Source organism: Acinonyx jubatus, chromosome B1, assembly GCF_027475565.1.
Source record: "Acinonyx jubatus isolate Ajub_Pintada_27869175 chromosome B1, VMU_Ajub_asm_v1.0, whole genome shotgun sequence".
NCBI classification, from domain to species: domain Eukaryota; kingdom Metazoa; phylum Chordata; class Mammalia; order Carnivora; family Felidae; genus Acinonyx; species Acinonyx jubatus.
In genome coordinates, this window is record NC_069382.1 from 167,205,531 (window position 1) to 167,220,527 (window position 14,997).

Sequence of the window (14,997 nt, forward strand, 5' to 3'; positions counted from 1 at the left end):
GATCCCTTGACCATTATATTTGGTAGTCAGCTTTGTTTACATCAAAACAGAAGCCTTCTTTAGCAGTAGTACGAGGAATACTTCATAATTTGTTAGTCCTCCTTTTCACCGTACTAGAGTTCGTCCATATAAGCACACTAGAGTAAGTTTTTCTCTCTTACTGTTAATACTTGCACTGATGTAAGACTGTCCACTGACATAAGAAAATGCTGTGGTCAGGTCTGCTCATAGTATCATAAAATGTAAGTTATGGAGGGATTTTTGGACAAAACTGAAATATCTATGTGACAAAAAAAAAAAACCTTACAAATATTTGTTTTACAGTAATGGAACAAGAGAGAAACAGGGAAAATAGGTCAACTTCTGGAAATAGGTAGCATGGGCTATTTAAAGGCAAAAAAAAAAAAAAAGCCAGGAAGAAAAAAAAAGGGTGCTCAGCTGCCAGCCAATCAGTTTTCTCATTCCTCCCCACCTCCTTTCTGTTTTACAAGTCCACCTAAGTCAATTTTTTCTCTTAGGTATTTCTTTTCTTCTTACTGATTTTTACTGCTAATTTAATTTATTTAAAGTTTTAGTCCTCAATTACCTTGTTTGAATAGTTTGAGAGTACATAGTACCTTCTCAGAAAACAAACTATGCACACACACATACACACACACACATATCATTATCCATAGAATACACATGCGTATATGTATGTATATATATCCATGGATATATATATATACACACATACATCTCTCCCTATCCATAAATATGGATACATATCATATAAATGTGTATATATATCCATATCTATATCTATATCTATATCTATACATATCTGAGAATTTCCTAGGCTTCTCCATAGTCTTAAAAGCAAAATACAGCAGCAATAGTCTGGATAAAATCAACAAAGTGGGAACTTATAAGGTTGGTTAGTTACTCTGGCCATGAAAATTCAAACAGAGGAGGATGAAATGAGAGTCTATCAAAAAAGACTCCAGCAGACTCAGGGCTAGGATGAAAATCCTAGGATGTGCAGTGAGAGGAAAGGAAACTTGATGCAGTTGGAACTGCACTCCAGCACAGAGCAGCCGAGAAGAAGGCAGCAAACACAGGCCAACTCCTGGCTGCTGCTCAGATTACAATGTGGCCGAGGTCAGGTTTGCAGATGTCAGTCCTGGGGTCAGCTCTGGGAAGGGCAGGGGAACCTCAGTGAGTATCCAAGTTGTACCCTTTATGGTATATATAGGGACCCGGGCAACGACAGCCAGGGGGCTATTTACCAAACTCATTCTCCAGCACCACCCACAAAACCGGTGTGGAAATCACTGCCAAAGCTTACAAGGGAATCAAACAGAACGAACTGAATACAGCCATGCAAAACATGTCTCAGTCATTTCATAAGCTCCACAGACAGCTGCTGTGGAAGAAATGACTGTTTACGGAAAACAGAGACCCCAGGAATTGATCCAGCTGCCAGGATGAAAGTAGAATGAGAAATTGTTAATTATTCCATTCCACAAATCGCACCAGTGACCTACCACTTCTGGGCTGTAAGACATCTAAGGACACAACTGTCATTCGAACACAGATCTGGTAAAGTTGTGGGGATGGTTTCAAAGGGCTGGTACGGATCACTACTGAAGTTCTCCAAAGTAAGAAAAAAAAAAAAAAAGATTCTCCAGATTAAAAGATCACAATGTTCTGCAGACTGCCAAAGCCAGATGGAGATAAGTAGCTCACATGTATCCTTGAATTTCCAAGAGATGGGAAGCTCCAGGCTCTGAAAAGGACGAAACAGAAGCCCACCTGCCATGGCAGTAGCCAGGAGCTGAACAGAGAGGGGCCCTTGAAGAAATCCAGCCTTCTCCAATCTATACTCTCAAAATTGAGCTTGGAGACTCTGAGGGCCTAGCGGCTCTTACCTCCTATCGTTATAACAACCGCTTTATTTCTCTCATTCTTTCACTACTAACCTGTGTTCCTTTATGTTCCACGGCTTGATTATCCATACCATTGCTTTGGATTTCCCACCAGTTTCATAGGTCAGTCCAGCACCCATGCCTACCTACCATTCACTGGAGAGTCGGGCTTTGTACACCACTCCACACACACGTCTCCCCACTTCCTTACCCCTCACTCGTTGTTGGGCGCTAAGCTTGAAAGCATCATTCTTTTAGGTCAACATACCTTTTTAATAGAGAAAAAGGAATATTGCAGCTGTATGCACGGAGCCAATGAATTCTTAGTGCCCAATAGAGTCTAGACCGCAGCATCTGTGACTGTGTTTGTTTCAACACTGAATACCCAATGTTTAGTTTAGTACCTGGCATCGAGTAGGAGCTCAATAACTATTTGTTGAGAGATTACAAGTAATCTTTTTTTCTCCCTTAAATTCTACTTTATTCTTCTATTCTCAAGTTATTCTCTGTACTAAACAAAGGCGGGTTTATAAATCACTGAAATCATGGTTTAAGGGAATTACTAAACTCAAAAGACAGGGTCAAAATCTCAAAAGTTCCCAAATTCATCCCAATAACCAATCCTCTTCCTCCCCCCGCCCTCCCCCTTTTCCTCCTACTTTTCTTCTTCTTCATATCTGGAACCACAACACAGGGGGGAAAAATCTAGGCTCTTTACCTGTATTAACTTATTTAATCTTCATGAAAACCATATAAGGCAGTTACTATATTATTCCCATTTTACAGATAAGGAAACAGAGGCCTCAAATGATTCAGTAACCTGCCAATGAGCACACAGCTAAATTACAAATCCAGGATTTGAATTTAGGCCATCTGATTCCAGAATCACCACCAGCTCTTCATCACCACACTACGATGCCTCCTGAAATATAGCTGTTAAGAAAACTAGCCGACGGCTGTGAAGAATTATATCCTGGCCATCCGTCCAATAAAACATTTATTGAGTGCCTACTATATACCGGATGCTGAAAATACCCCCAACAGCCATGAACGCTGTTTCTATGTCAGAGTCAACATTCTCGTTGCTAGCCTCATTGCCACTTATCATATCTCTCAAACAGTAAGCATGCACAATCTGTTAGAGTAGGAAATTCAGTAAGAACCATTCTTTTTCCTTGTCTTAATCTTCTAAAATTCCTTATAGAAAAGTCATGACTCCTGTCAGCATGATATGGAATTCTAGCAAGAGCCATTGGCAATCTGCAGCAGCCTCGAATGGCACAGACATTGAAGGGAAATAAAGATATGAATAAAATGGTGTCTGGAAGTCCCTTTCTGCTCTACTGATTGAAGAGGTGTGTTGGCAACCTTTCCGTGCTCTGCTTAATAGCCAAAAAGGCAGGCCAGACAGAGAGCCGTGTATTCTTGCGCCTTCTTCCCACCCTTGGAAAGAAAGGTCTTCTAGGCTAGAAGGGGGACCCCGTACACACCGAACACAAAAGGCAGGAGGCAGAGTGGCAGGTATCCCAGGCAGAATCTCTGAATAAAAGGCTGGCTGCTGACGCGTGCAGCCTCTGTTCGGTCTGACCTTCACATTGCGCAGGACCCACCCATGCGGTGCAGAACAGTCCCCTTCTCCCGGGGGCTGCTGAATCAGCCAGGCTGGGAACAACCCGAAGGGAAATTTCAGACTCCCGAGACGTTTGGTTTATTCAGCACCATGAAGGAAATAGCAGCCGTTCAGTGAGGGAATAAAAATGAGGAGCTGGCTGAATAAAGGTGATAAAAATAGATTTTCCGACTCTACGAAGATGAATCATTTTGCCATGGGGATTCGCTAGGCTCTGTTTCAGCTTGGTTTTCAACCCGGCCTCATAAATTTGACTAAGGAAAATTTCCTTCCTCTAGATAACCAGTGCCATGAAGCCGTTAGCATTCAGACAGGTCTGACAGGATTTTATTAGAGAATTGCCCAGAAATAACCTCCATGCCTTCCCCAGCCTGCGATAAATACTGACTTTGAAGGACAAGGTTCTAGGAGGGCTAGGTTGGGAGAAGCAGCCCTTGAACCCAGACTCAGCGTCCCTTCAGACTCTCTCCCCGATTTTCTCCGTTCTTTCCCTCCTCCTCTTCAGAAATGGAAATTTTTAGAAAGCAAGGGGTCAGTGGAGACAGGAACAGAACGTGAGACAGGGCTCAGGTGAAAGCGCACCTCAGACGTATGCAGCCATGTTTTCCCCATGACGCCACACGCTGTTGAGGCCCAGGCTGCCGGAATAAAGCTTTCAGATGCAACAGAATTGCTTTTAATTCACAAAATCCTTGAAACTCTTCTTTCTTTTGATGAAACTAAGTGCCACGGCATACCCCAAGAGAAAAACAAACCAACCAACAAAGCTTTCCTTAGAGAATGAAGAAGAATTAAAAGCAACAGGTAGTAGAAATATCAGGGGACAAGGTGAACTCTCTAGGAAAGTAATTGTGGCAGTATTTTTGCCACATAAAAAGGGCATAAAAAGGAACTTTTTTCTAAACAAGTGTTAAAATTGAAATAGCTTCCTTCCTTCTCTCATGGACACCCATAAACATGTACACTTGGTGGATTTTACTTACCCCCCCAAGTCCTCATATTCTGCATTAAACTCCAGCGTGCCCACCCGGGGAGACGGGCAGGCATCCCTCGTTGGTGCTCCAACAGTCAGTCCCCACACAGCAGCTGCTACATTCCTTTACACTCCCTTTCCCCAAACTGTCCTCAACACAGCAAACCCAGCTCTGCCCAGGAGCAGGCTGCAGCAGCCTAAAGTGCTGATGCAGGGAACGGGGAACTTACTGGAAGGGAGCGTGATTGCCACACCTATTGGGGAGGGAGGCGGAGAATTCTGCTCTCTCTGAGGAAGGGGTACGGAATCCCCAAGAGGTAGAGATGCCCACATGCAGTTCTGCAGGACAACTATGCGACTGTTGCTGCTGGTGCACAGTAGGCACCAGATACTATCAGTCGATGTGGATCTGGAACAGGCACCCAACAGGACCTGAGGGACAAGAGTTCAAGTCCTGATGCCGGAACAAAGCAGCTGCATGACCCCAGGCAAGTCACTTCTGAGTCTGTTTCTTCATTTGTAAAACAACGGTGTTTCAAAAATATCTCTCTCAACAGCTTCTGGTTCTGAAATGCTAAAGCCATCGTCACAATCATGAACATAGTAAGTAATAAGCGCAGATACCATTTGTTGAAAACCTACTCTGTGCCGTCCACCACAGTAGGCATTTTACATATATCATCTCATTTAATCCCACAACAGTGAGATGAGATTTATCAACCCCATTTTATAGATGAGGAAACTGGTGAAGTCACTCCATGAATCCCCACGAAAATAAAGAATCCTCGTATCTACTCACTGGTTTGAATTTAAATGTAGGCATTTAATCTTTGTGCCTGAAATTGAGATGACATCTGAGAATGGAATTTCTGCACTGTTGCGTGATTAATGTGTTTACGACCCGCTGCTGGTATAATTCTGAGGTAGTAGTATTTACGGTTATGACTGTTCGTGCTACTGCAAAACCCATTTCCCACCTGTTGTTTTTTTATTAAACCTCCCTAAAGGACATGAAATATTTCTTTGTGCAGATTCTCAAAACGGGGATCCTGAAATACGTGAACAGAAAGCTCATGTGTGGATTGACTGTTTGGAATCTTCGAATGCCATAACACTCAGTGTTTACAACTAATTCATCATTTGTACAAGTTCATCCGATTGCTATGCCAACAGACTCACTGGTATCCTCCTGCCATTTATTGATACATCACATGGCAGACTGACAGTCAATATTTATTAATAACTTCCGTGTTTCTTTGTCTATTTTATAGAGCATTATGCTCTATTCTATCTTTATCTTCCTTCTATTTTTTAAGTAAACTTTTTATTGCAGTACAGTTTTCAGATTCACAGAAAATTGCAGAGAGAGTACAGAGAGTTCTAGCATAACCCACCCCCTGCACCTGATAACTGCTACGCTGCATGTTCGACACGGCTAATGAACGAACATGGGTATACTACTCTTAACCAGACTCTATGTTTTGTTTGGATTTCATTAGCTTTTCCCCTAATGCGCTTTTTCTTTTCCAAGATCCCATCCAGGACACCACATTATTTTTAGTTATCCTATCTCCTTCACTTCCTCAGGACTTTCTTGTTTCTCAGACTTTCCTAGTTTTTGAGGGCCTTGACAGTTAAGAGGAGCACTGGTCAGGTATTTTGGACTTCATTTTGGGTTTGTCTTATATTTCTCTCATGGTTAGACTAGGGTAATGGGTTTCAGGGAGGAAGATGGCTGGGGTGAAGTGCCATTGTCATAACATCATGTCAGGCATCTTGGTTGTTTTTTGTTTTTTTGTTCTTTAACATTTTTACTTATTTTTAAGAGAGAGAGCACGCAAGCGTGAGTGGGGAGGGGCAAAGAGAGAGAGAGAGAGGCACAGAATCCGAAGTAGGCTCCAGGCCCTGAGCTGTCAGCACAAAGCCCGATGCGGGGCTTGAACTCCTGAACCCCGAGATCATGACCTGAGCCAAAGTGGGACGCTAAGCCGACTGAGCCACAGAGGCACCCCAGTCATCTTGTTTTTTTAATAAACGGGGAAAATTATTTAATCAAATCAAAACTTTAAAATGAATAAGATTAAATATCAACAATTCCTAACAAATGATAAATTAAATACCAACTAATTGACTCAGAAATATAACATTTTATATTGGCAAGAGAATGACAGAGAAGGAGGCTAATTTTTGCACCCACTGAGGTGATGGGAGGCTTAAGATTCCAGCAGGAAGCCAGCTAATTACAAGAGAGGTGTCTAGCAAGTTCTTTTGAAACTCTTGCCAAGACAAACTTCCTACAAAAACAATCTCAGATTATGGCATATTTTAAGAGAAGTCCTGGTTCAACCTAGCGTGGTCTCAGCCTTTCATACAATGCTTGCAGATATTAGGTGAAATTTCTTCCTGTTGTCAAACAGCAGAATCCCTACAACTCCAGGTTTGGAGCGTAAGCTAAAACTTTACAGTAATTTCTTCTTGAGGTAAACTATGACTATATATATATATATAAAAGAAGTAAAACTTAGACTGAAATATGTATTTCCTGCTATTATATATTTTTTCCTCACAGTTCCTAACTGAAGGTCTGTTCCTGAGGGGGATAAAAGTGAGGAACTGATGTAATGTCACAAACTACTAAATGCTGTCCAATGAAAGATAAGGGAGAACAAGTGGTTTCTTTCTTCAAAGAATGGGTTTTTTTGTTTTGGATTTTTTTTTCCCCAGGGACAGGAAGGGGGGGGGGGAACTAGAAAAAAAAAAGTTTTATAGCACTGCTATATATAACCTTCCACCTCGGCAGAGCCACAAAATAATTATGGAAACAAGCTTGGAAAAATTGTGGTGCGTATAGAGGATTTTAGCTAGCAAGTCTAGGCATTCATAACATATGCAAATAAGAATTTAAGTGCTCAGCTGGCTTACTCACTGTTAGGGGCTAGATTGTGTACTCCCGTTCCCCATTTATATGTTGAAGTCAGAAGCCCCAGTAACTCCGAAATGTGACTGTATTTGGAGAAAGGGTATTTAAAGAGGTAATTGAACTAAATTCAGTCATTAGAGTGGGCCCTAATCCAATATAATTGGTGTCCTTATGAGAAGAGATTAGGGCACCCCCCCCCACACACACACACACAGAAAGGAGACCACACGAAGATGGCTGTCTGCAAGCTGAGGGGAGAGGCCTCAGAAGGAACCAACCCTTACATCTTAGATTTCCAGCCTCCAGAACTGTGAGAAAGTAAATTTCTGTTATTTGAGTCCCCGAGGCAGTGGTACTTTGTCACAGGAGCCTAGCAAACTAACCTGCCTACCTAGTATTAAGAGGGAAGGATCACAGAATATAAAAGAGGCTAGAGGGTATGGGATTGGTGGGATATTATACTTCAATGAACAGTCAACTATACGAAGATCTTTCTAAGTCACGATCTGTCATAATTTTCGTATCTAAGTACGATTATTAAGCGCTCCTCCCGTAGTCTCAAACTAATTTCAACACCTCTCCTTCCTCCCCACTCTCTCTGCCAATGTAGCTCACACACTCCAAAGATAAGACTATAATTTGGGATGGAAAAGCTTCAAAGCTTGTGGCTTCCGAAAAAGAAATAATTTGTCTTCATATATATGTAAGCATAAGGATTTAACTTCAAAATAATCCATTCATTAACCTCATCCAATTTTTTTCTAACTTTTTCCTTGAGTTCCAAACCAACATTTCTAGTTGTCTGCCAGACATCTGCACATGAATGAATATCTCTTAGATATAGCCAACTCAATATGTCCAAAAGAGAATTCATCTTTTCTCTTGGAACCCACCTCTCATCCCTTGCTCCCACGATTCCTGTTAATGGCATCATTCTCCTCCAAGTTGTTCAAGTCCAAAATGTAGATGTCATCTTCCTAAGATTATTTATCATATTTCATCAATTCTACAAAGTACATTTTTTTAACCTCTGAAATAAAGACGCATCTTTCCATTGCTGGTGTCTAAGTGCTGTGCCATAATTTAATTGGCAGTTTTTTTCAATTAGTCATACTTTAAAAAATCATATGTCTTATAATTGATGGCATATTCTATTCAAGGAAAAACACAGAAACATAAGTCCTGTCCCCTCACCTCCACTCCCACCATTTCTACCAAGATTTACGTCCTCATCATCTCTTATTTGGACTACTTGTCTCCTGATTGATTTTTGCTGCTGGTCTCTTTACACAATCTGCTTTCCACATAGCCACCAGAGTTGTCTGGAACACAAGACTGCTTTGTTTCCAGTGGCTCTTACCACATACAAAACTTGTCCAAACACCTCCAGGTGGCATTTTTGGTCTCAGCTTGCAATTCCTTGTCCATTTTCCACAGCATTGATTTCTCTCAGGGATCCTGAGGCTCCAGCTGCAGCCATAGGCAAAAATACTAGCCCCTCTCAGACAAGACCCAGGCTCTTGTGTCTCAGAACCTTTCTCATTCCGTCCTCAGAGGCTAGAATGTGCTTCCCCCAACTCCAGTGCTCCTCACTCTTTGTGGAAGCCCAGTTCAGATCCCACAACTTCCTAAGTTCTTAATCTCAAATAGAATGTTCTTCCTTGTTCTTCCTTGAATATTCTATTTCATTAACATTTCACAGCCTACCTTTATTAGACCTTATTTGTGTATTTGTCTCCCAGAAGGTGATCTCCTGAGAGGCAGGAATTATGTCTTGAGTCACAAGTAGATTTTTACTTGGAAAGCAAAAGAGAACGCACCATCTCTCTTTGGTGTATGTGTGCAGAAGAAAGCTGGAAGACAGATCTTAGATGCCATGCAAGAGAGGTGGGCCAAAGAAAACTGTGTTATCTTTAAAGTCCTGTAACTATAAGAGATGCATTTTCAGGAAAATAAGAAATCTATGCCCTGATTTCTCAATAAACATACTATTTCATTCAATGTGGCAGGCAGCTTCTGAATAGTTCCCAGTGACCCTTCCTCCTGTATACAGGTCCTATGTAATCTCCTCTTGAGTGTGGGCTGGATTAGTGACTTGGATTAGTGACTTCTTAATTAATAGAATATGGCAGAAGTGATAAAATGTCACTTCTGAGATTATGTTATAAAGGACTGTGACTTCCATCTTGTTTGGTCTCTCTCTCTCTCTCTCTCTCTGGTTCTTCTTGCTTGCTTACTCTAAGGAAGCAAGCTGCCACATTGTGAGCTATTTTATGTGAACAGGCCTACATGGAAAGGAACTGAGGATGGCTTTGGCCAACATCCTGCAAGGAACTGAATCCTGCCAGTATCCACATGAATGAGCTTAGAAGTAGATCCTTCCCTAATCAAGTCTTGACATGACATCGGCCAACTCCTTGATTGCAGCCTCCTGAGAGACCCTGAACCAGGGCCCCAGCTAAGCCATGCCCAGAGCCTTGACCACAGGAAGTATGAGGTAATAAAAGTTGCTTTAAGCCTCTAAATTTTGGGGTCATTTGTTACACAGTAATGGATAACTAATACACCCACCAAATAAGAAAATCAGAAGGTAGACAATAAACACAGGATGAATGGGAAGGACAAAAAACTCTATTGAATCTTCCCAAGTACTCAAAAAAGATGTGCAAGGAGACTAACTTATTGGTTGGATCCAATCACATTAGTAGTAATCAAAGTTACCTTTCACTCTGTCCAACTCACTGGAGAATGGTTCTCATCAATGGTCACATTTTCATGTTGTATTCCCTATGTGGCCAAGACTTTTGATTTAGGTCACCAATGAACTGTCGTTCTGGTTCATAAGAGTCATATATTCAGTGGCAAATAAACCTAGAATAAACCTCGAATGTCCCCTTAGCTCAGAGAAAGCCAAAATGTCTTTCTGAGGTATTTGGATTATATTCCAAATGCAGTGGGCAGCCATACAAAGTTATTTGAGAGGATAAGAGACGTGAGACAATCTGTACTTTTAGAAGCTACCTGTGGATGCTGTTACAACTAGCAGTGCATGAGCCACACTGACTTGGGGGAGGGGCATCAAATAAACCAAGCACCCTTTAGGTTCATACTCTACCATTCAACTGAATGCAGGATTGAGTACCTAAGACCTCGTGCGTTTTGTTGTTGTTTTTCCTACAGTCTGGGTTCTGTTACGTCCAAACCTACTAAAACGCTAACCACCTTCCCTACTTTGGTACCGAACTCAAAAGCAGCAAATTGAGCGCTCCTTCTGTGTGTGGTATGGGAACAACCCAGGTTTCTCTCACCGTGCCAAGGATGAGGATAACGGAAAGCGTGTCATTAAATTCAATTTCGGCTGAGCTTCTTCACATGGTCTATTCATTCCTTCTCAGCAAAAATACCTCCTTCACACAGAACATCACTCACTTACTAGCTTTTACCTGTCCCCTAAAGAAGAGCGAGACCACCTCCAGAGACCCCTCATCATACCGTGCAACTACCACAAACAGCAGAGTGAGGCAGGAAAAATACCCTGAGTGGGAGTATTCCAAGTCCCTCCTCCTCCCCTGGCCATGAAGGAGAATTCTCTGTCTGCTTCTTACCGAGTTTTTGTTACCCAGAATCAGAACCATGTGTGAAGGGGGAGTTGAAAGGAGCTGAGTGTAGTGCTTGCTTTGCACTAGAAAAGGCTGAGGGTTATTCGTGACAGAGAAAGGGATTAGAAGCAAGACAGACAAGACCTCATACAGTGTGAGTTTGGAAGATTTTAGGTAGTTGGAGATGGAGAGAGATTTGAAGTGAGTTGGCAAGCATGAGGGGTGTGTGTGTGTGTGTGTGTGTGTGTGTGTAAAGAGAGAAAAATAGAGAGTGTTTTAGAAAGTTTTGCTGCATGTTATAAATGAAATCACTCTATGACATTCTTTTGAAAGATTCAGTAAAGATTTCTAATGTTCTCCTATTATTTTATCATTTGTTGAACCGGTGCTTCTTTGACTACGATGCTTGAGGTGTGGCCACATGGAGAGCGATTTCATAGAAGAGTAGAAATACTACATTGAAAATAGGACACTGTCTCAATTTGGTAAAGTTAATAAATCTTAAGCGAGAGGGATGAGAAGTTGTCTTCTAAAAACATATGCTGTCTCCTCAGAGGCTGTCACCTCCAAAAGCGGATGCTCGGGAGTGCTGAGGTTCAATGACACAGCGCAAGGCCTAAAGCAGATAGTGCAACACGCTAGAAAGGGCACGGTCTCTGGAGTTGGGCAAACTGGGATCCAAATTTCAATTCTGCCTCTTATTTTTCGGAAAGCTGGTAACTTACTTCTTTGCACTTTTGTTTCCTGACACGTATAAAGATACAGCAATAACTACAGTGCAGGGCAATTGTAAAGATTAAGGATGATCTAGCACCATACCTGACACATGCTAGGTAGTTAATGTATGACGGTGATCATTCTGGTCACTTACACCTCTGGCCTCCCTCTGTGCCTGTTCTGCCTCCCTCCTGGCCTAAAACATTAACTTTAACTGGAGGAGAAACAGAGGCAGAGAACACAACTTGGACCAGCTTCTCCTGAGGACACCTATAAGACAGATTGCTGAAGAGAAGGGAAATGCTTGAGAAATTCCAAAGGCAGTTGTGGAATATACACCTAAAATATCAGACACTGCTGGGGATGAGCTGAGGCACACAAGAGCTAACCTCCAGGTCGAATTTGCAGGAAACCAGTCCTTGGCAGACAGACACCCAAAACACCTGGGACTCAAATTTATGGTGTTGTCATCTTCCTAAATTATTAAGTTTGCGTAAGGGCTTTCACAACTGCTACTCAGTTTTCAACAGCTCCGTGCATTTGCCTTTTGTCCTGAATAATATTTTTAATCTTCTCATAATGTGGAAATCTCGACTGCCTTTTCATCTTTTCCCCTGCTCTGACCTCCCTCGAAAAATGAAATATCAACCGTTCTGGTATCAGTTTCATAAAATAAAGCAGAAACCCCCGGAAAGCTTCCTAAAGTACACAAAGTTTATGGAAATTTTACATTTGTATCCATTTCAGGAAGCTCCGCTCTAAGTATATTTGAAATATTATCTTTTGATTAAAGAAAAATACATCCTCTTTCTAAAGAATAAGTTTTTGAGTGGGCTAAGGTAACTAAGTGGTAGGACAATTCGGCCAGTTTCATTTCTGCTATATTCTACTGAACTCCAGCTAAAGTCGAATTTCCAGCATTCATCAGGCAAAGGGCCGTTCCATGAAGTAAAGCCTTTTATAGAGCTTGGGAAGATATTTTGAAGGTAGCAGCCAAAAGGAAAGAAGGAAAAAGAGAGATGAACTTTATCAAAAAGCAAGTCTTTGCTTTCTCCTCTTTCTGGGAGAATTTATGAGTAACACAACCAGGGAGGAGGTGGCCTGGGCTCTGGATCCATCTCAGCATTTACTCTGTGTGATCTTGGGCAAATAGCTCCCCTTTATAGACCCACATGTCTTCATCTGTAAAACAATTATCTCTAAGATGCCCTTCCAGCTGTAAAATTCTCTTTTTCTCAGATCACTTTCATCCTCATGGATTCACATGCAAGATCAAGCAAATATTTCATGACAGCTCTAGAAAGGTTCAGCACCCGGGGGCAGAATCCCCAAGTATCATCTCTTTCCAATTATACTTCACACGTGCACACACACCCCCCCACATACACAATGGCTGTAACAATTAAAATCTGGGCAAGAAAAAGCTTGATCCCTAAATTCCTATTGTTAGCAAGGATTTCGTACATTTGTGTCTCTTGCACAAAGTCTGTTTCTGGGATGAAACAATTTAGCACAATCTCTAATGACCATTAAATTGAGTTTCAGGATGTGGCTCGATTGTGCAATCCTGACCAACTGGCAGATTACAGGGCAGCGTTTTTTCAAGTCTTTGGTATGCCAAGACCTAAATTTGAGGTCTTTCTCTCTGGCAAGAGCTAACAGTATCACTAACACCTAGAAAAGAATGCACATCTGCAGGCAGTCACCACGCGGCTTCATGTGTCAGCAATCGTTATAGAAGAAACCCAGACCTGGATCCAGGGTCTTTGCATTCTTGCCAGGAAATCATTTTCAACTACTTTGTTTTAACACCTTCACCCCTGAATTCTTTGTAACCACAGCTCAACTCAGGGGCTAAAATATACCTATTCATGCTTTGTAAATCTACACGTGTTTATAATTTGCGATTGCTATGTGAAAACACACTTTTCTATTTATCTTCAAGTCAAGCAGCTGGGCCATCTTAATGGATTCTTCTCAACACCAGGCCATTAAGACACACAGGCATGGGTTCCAGGCATGGAAAGCCCTCTTGCCACGCTTCCTAGATCTCCATAGCCCCCGCTACTGAGGACTTCTTGATTACTAGATGGTCAGTGAGCTGTCAACCCCTGACAAAGTTCAAAACCAGCCTAGAAGTCTGTAGGTGCATTTGAGGGGCTCTGTCTGCTTTTTCCTGTCACCAATAAAAGAGGAAGAAAATGTCACGTGAAGAATATGCCCACATAAAGGACTGCATCTCTGCTAACCCAAGGTGGCCTCTGCCATCTTCAAATCTACTGCTTATTCAAGACCCCACCCAGTCCCTCAAGAAAAGATAAGAGAATTAATGTTTTTTAATCTCCAACCCTATACTGCAAATTTTCAAGCCTACCAAAAAGTTGCACGAACAGTACCATGAAAACTCTATACCCTTTCTCTAGATCCAACATTTTGCCACATTTCCCTTCTTTCTTTTGTCTCTCTCTGTCCAGTGTACGTATATATAAAATTATACACTGCATACACTGACTTCTTTTTGCGGAACACTTGGAGGATTAATGTACACATTGTGACACTTCATCTCTAGATACGCCTCCTGCCATCAAGAGAATTCATTCCCCTAATTATACAACTATCTTTGACAATATACTTGTCACATGCAGGAAGTTCAATACTGAGAGAATACTGTTATCCAATATTCCATCTACACTCAAATTGCCCCAATTGTCCCAATAACGTCTATCATAGTTGCTCCTTCTCAACCAAGGATCACATGTCCTTTGGCATATCTCCGAAGTCACCTTTCATCTGTAACCATTTTTCCAGGCTTTGGGAGGTGTTTTCACAGTATGTCTCCTCAAATTGGATTTGTCTGATTGTACCCTCAGAGTTGGATTTGGCAGATACTCTATCGATGTGATGCTGTGACTTCTTAGTGCATCACTAGGACACCTTACATCATTTGTACCCATTATACATATTGGTAAGTTTGATTATGGCCAATCAACTGTTTAAAGCTACAATATCTTAGCATGAATACTAAACCATTTACATACCTTCTATTTCAAATTGTTAACAACAGTTATTCAAAATCTTACTCCCCAAAGTGTATTTAAACAGAGCTATCTTTGATCTCTCTAATATATTAAGTCATTTTTCCTAAACCAAGAAATGCTAACTGTATTCTATAATAAGATTGTATGCACCATAAACATTAAAGGATTCACAAAGGAAGTGGGTCTTGATAAATAAATGGGATTGTGTCAAGA

General features: G+C 41.5%; 1 protein-coding gene across 9 annotated transcripts in view; it reads right to left on the reverse strand.

The window, feature by feature from the left end:
• LIMCH1 (LIM and calponin homology domains 1) overlaps positions 1 to 14,997 on the reverse strand; it is a 326,534-nt gene that overhangs the window by 158,519 nt on the left and 153,018 nt on the right. Inside the window, exon 1 of one of the 9 annotated variants that reach the window (XM_053217421.1) lies at positions 4,521 to 6,941. The exons of the other annotated variants lie outside the window; for them this stretch is intronic. The gene's annotated coding sequence lies outside the window, so the exon portion shown is untranslated. Of the gene's footprint in view, positions 1 to 4,520; positions 6,942 to 14,997 lie in introns of those variants that run through there. 9 annotated transcript variants of the gene reach the window in all.